General features: G+C 37.7%; 1 non-coding gene across 1 annotated transcript; it reads left to right on the top strand.

Moving 5' to 3' along the window:
- The first annotated feature begins 1,319 nt into the window (after positions 1 to 1,319).
- Positions 1,320 to 1,426, top strand: LOC131232141 (small nucleolar RNA R71). Its single transcript, XR_009164750.1, has one exon. It is a non-coding gene; the product is annotated as a small nucleolar RNA R71 (small nucleolar RNA).
- The last annotated feature ends 3,591 nt before the right edge of the window (positions 1,427 to 5,017 follow it).

Here is a 5,017-nt window from a genome sequence, read left to right as displayed (position 1 = left end):
GGTACACAAACTGAGCAATTAGCAAGTTGTAATGTAGTTAGGGTGGGTTTCAATTCACTCAAACCTAACTGTTTGTAGATCGAGTAAGGAATCAGATTTACGCTCGCTCCTAAATTAAGAAGTGTGTGCTCAATGCGGTAATTCCCAAGTACACAAGCGATGGTTGGGCTGCCGGGATCTTTGAATTTATGTGGCACTTCTTGCTTTAGGATGACACTCACTTTTTCAGTTAAAAAGATTTTCTTTTGGATATTTTGCCGTCTTTTAGTCATATAAAAGTCTTTCAGAAATTTAGCATATGAAGGTATTTGTTTTACGACATCAAGTAGATGAATATTGACCTTCACTTGTTTTAACACCTCTAGAATGTCCTGAGAGTTAGAGAGAGGTTTTGGTGTAACCAACCATTGGGGGAATAAGGCAATTGGCTTGCCTTGAAGTTCCGGTTCCAATTCTTATAGAGAAATGCTAGGTCTATCATTATTATCCTCTTCCAGGTCCTTAGGCTTTTCAGCCCTAGCCGAAATGGTCTTTTCAATGGTCGTCCCACTCCTAAGAGCGGTGATAGATTTAACTTGCCCCATCTAATTTGGAGAGCTTGGATCACTTATCTTGTATTGCGGCTTATGATTGGGGAGAGTTTGAGCAGGAAGCATCCTCTTTTCTATAACCGTAATATGTGAATCTATCTTTTGCATATATTTCGTAAGTTCTCGTATTACTTGAGTAAGCTCTTGAGTTTGTGTGGAATTTTGAATCAGTTCTTCTTGAGGTTTCACTTTATTTGGAATTTGATTAAAGAAACCTTGATAGCAGTTTGTCCATTCCTCCAACTGATGTTTAGATGATTTCTCTAACTAAGATTGTATGTATTGGAGGTAGGTTGATTGAAAGGTCTTTGGTAATTATTCATTGCATTGGATTGCTCATTCAACACCTCTTGAAAGGCAAGTATTGTTGGACAATTTTCAGTTATGTGAACGTTGCAAGCACAAATACCGTAAAAAGTTTTCTTAACCTTATCCTTCTTTAGTTCCATGGCCTCTAATTTTCTTATAAGATTACACACTTTAGCATTGATATCATCCTCTTTCAGAAGGTATAATCCACCCCTCTCCTTTAATTGAGTGGGCCTAGAAGTGGTGCTTGATTTTGGGTAAGTGTCCCGTGATTGTGCATTTTCAGCAAGTCTATCCAAGTAATCTCACATATCATCGACATTTTTATTCATGAATTCCCTATTACACATTGTCTCAACCAATTGGCACATGGAAGATGTTAGACCATCATAGAAAAAGTGTGTAATGCGCCATGTTTCAAAACCATGTTATGGGCATGAACTAACAAGATCCTTGAACCTTTCCCAACATTGGAAGAATGTTTCATCCTCCTTTTGGGTGAAGTTCATGATTGACTTTCTAAGGGTGTTTATTTTATGATGTGGAAAAAAATTTCTTTATGAACTCCCTTATCATGTCATTCAATGTGCCAATAGATCTGGGACGTAGTGAATGCAATCACATCTTAGCTTTTTCTTTCAAAGAAAAGGGAAAGAGTTTCAGTCTGATTGTGTCCTCAGATACTTTTGGAAAATATAAAGTGACTTTAATCTCATCAAACTCTTTCAAGTGTAAATATGGACTTTGGGATTCAAGTCCTTGAAATTTTGGAAGGAGTCGGATCACCCCTGGCTTAATATCCATGTGTCCCGTATTTTTTGAAAAAACCATGCATGAGGGCGTACTCACCCCCGCCAGTTGTAAATAATCTCATGAAGTATGAGGCGGGGGTGCTTGATGCACCTTATTCTCATCCTGGACTTCCTTAACCCGAGGTTGAGGTTGTCTTCCCGGTTGATTGACCGGTTGATTTGTAACCACCACTTCAATTAACTCTGAGGATCTCGAGTGGTGTCTAATCCTGTGATGGATAGATAACCCCTCAACCAATCCTCCTTCACTTAAAATACGTCGAGTCTTGTCACAGACCCACTTGGGCATGAAACACTCTTAGCCCTCAAATTCAAATTCTAACCTAAACCTAAAAGAAAGAAGGGAAATAGAAATCTAGAAATAGAAAGAGAAAGAGAATTAGAAAGAAGTTACCAAAGTAGAAGCTACTAAATTAAGATCCAGCGAAACAAAACAAAACAAGTCAGTTTCTAAAATTAGAAAGTTTCTAAAAATGAAAATAAAAAAATAGAAAGATAGGTTAGTTTCTAAAACTAGAAAGAAAAGTTTCTAAAAAGAAAAATAAACAACCTAGTTTCTAAAAACAAATTAGAAAGTTTCTATCTTATAATTAGAAAATAAATTAGTTTCTAAAATAAAAGAAGTCCTAAAATTAGAAAATATAAAAACTTAATCTTAAATTAATCTCAAAACTAGCTAATCTTAGAAAAACACAACCATTCGTTCCCCTGTAATAGTGTCAAAGACTTGTTCATAACCCCAAGTGTAGGGTCGCGATGTACTAATAATCTCGGTAAGATTGAGGTCGAATCTACAGGGACTGAACCTTGTACATATTCTAAAAGTAACTAGAAATAGAACTAGAAGAAGATGTAATCTAAATCAGGAGAATTTAAGGGAATAATTATAAATTATTTAACTGAAACTTGTAAAAATCAAAGGTAGGAAACTAGGGTTTTCAAGGATCCACTTGTAGAGATCATGGAGATCTACGCTTGATTCATAAACACAACTGGATTTAGAGTCCTATCTTCATCTAATTAGAAGATAATTCATGGAAAATCAATTCCAAACTTCCTTTGATCTAGTTTTTAATAAATGATAGGTAAGAGAACTGGAAGTGACTCCATCACTAAACCATGCCCATGAGACAAAGCAAACAACAGAATGTACCAATCCACAACCAATCAGGGAGAATTATGAATGTTAGAAGAATTCCATCACCCAACCATGTTTAAGAGACGATGGTGAACAACAGGGTTGCCAAGTTCACAACGTCGATAATGAAAAGAATATACTCAAAGATATCGTAGATCTATTGTAATTTAAGTAACAACAAACCATTGAAAACTAAAAGTATTTCTTATACTCAAACCAAAATCAAAGATAGTTCAAAAATCATGAATCAAAGCAATAAAAAGCACCCCATCATGCTACAAGCTTCACCTCTTAGCCTTAGCTAAGCGGTTTAGCCAATCACAAAAATGATTAAACTAAAATCTCTTAGGAAAGCAAACATAAACAGAATACTAAGAAAAGGGAAGAAGAAAAAACACGGATGGCGTCTCCACGTTCTTTCTCTCTCTCTCTCTCTCTCTCTCTTGCTTCCGTTCTCTTTCCTTTATCTTCTCTCTTTTACAGTAGCAGGGAGGTCAGATGGGGTCAGAAAATTGACTCTCTTTACATAGTTCAGTGTGTATTTATTACGCAGCCGCTGTTTTGTAAAACTGAGAAATATAGCAAGATTGCAGTTTTGTTTGCACGTGCAACCGTGATCATCAACGTGCCGGATCGACTCAACTTTGGTAGGATTTGGATGGCTATGAAGATGAACTGCTTGGATTCATGTTATTCCCTCGGTAGTGGACCCTACTGAGTCCTTGATGAGATTAGTTGGCATGAGTGCGTAAACGAGGCCTGCGCACGCTTCTTGCGCTGTGACGATTGGTGGGTCCCATGTTCGATATTCTCTGAGAAATCCAGTCCATCCATTGGATTCTCCTTGGAAATTCGGCGAGATGGACGGTTTCTAGATCGAATTCTGTGTTGTCCACTGGATTTCTCATTGCACCATCTATCTTCCGTTTGGATGGTTAAAAACCATCTCTATTGTCTTCTACAATTCCATCACCTAGGTTGTCACGCCCCAAACTCGGAAACCAGGCTCACAAAATTCTCGATCGCCGAATCCGATGCCGAAAGCCTCCGTAGTACCCCATTCTCGGCTCCCAGCGTCCATACGCTTGATTTCAATCCTAGGATCCTAAAGGAGGATTTTTCAATGTACGTTTAACTCGTAATAAGCATAACCACAAGTTTACGCAAATCATAAAGCAACATCACCATCACTTATCCACTAATATAATCATTTGAATATAATGCTGAAAGGGAAATACATATATCAAAATCAAAGCTCCAGAAGATGGCTTCACGCTCCAAGCTCAATGCTACTGCGACCTAATGCCACCTGCACGCATCTATCATGTATAAGCTTATAGAAAGCTTAGAGAATGATGTAAGTGTGTGAACAATATAAGCGTGCTTAGAATGTAATATCAGAGTAAATAAAGATATTGATAAGTCCACAAACCATACAATATCAGAGTACGCAATACAAATTAACTATGCAAATGAGGAGTTCGAGAGAGCCAAATATTAGATGCCGAGGGTACAATGCAATATGTAAATCCTGCTGAGTCTGTCTGGGCCATATAAGTGCAGAAACATAACAACCCAAAATGTCATATGATAAGGATGTAATGCAATATGTAATATGTGGTGCGAATAAAATGACCAAGCTGCAGTGTGAAGTCAGGATGATAGTATGTGATATCACAGGCTATGGGGCCTATTATAAAGAACTTCTATCCAAACCAGTCCCATACCTAAATTTGGATAGATAGACTTGATGTGGTAAGCTCCTGATCTTAGGTTAGTCACGTGCCCCAACCGAAATCTTGGCCATTGCGAAAGTACACATAACAATAGTTGTGCACCACCAGCCCGAGTGGATAGTGAGTAAATGAATGAATGAATGAATATAATGTTGAGTATGCAACTCCTGCTCCACAAATCAGTATTGTAAATCTCTAGGATTATCACTGGGGTCTAGTACACTCTACATGTAAATCGCCGCCTACTGACGCGGGACCATGCAAGTGGAAGATGAAAAGGCCAAGCTATATGTCCTAGAGGGGGGGGGGGGTGAATAGGACAGTGCCAAATAAAACTTATAACAGCAGAATAATAAAGAATATGATAGCCAAAGTAAATCACAATGCAGTAAATTAAAATAACTTCAAAATTCAGATCTTGAGAGGTTGATA

This window comes from Magnolia sinica, chromosome 17, assembly GCF_029962835.1.
Source record: "Magnolia sinica isolate HGM2019 chromosome 17, MsV1, whole genome shotgun sequence".
Lineage (NCBI taxonomy): Eukaryota > Viridiplantae > Streptophyta > Magnoliopsida > Magnoliales > Magnoliaceae > Magnolia > Magnolia sinica.
This window is presented reverse-complemented; position numbering and strand designations above follow the sequence as displayed.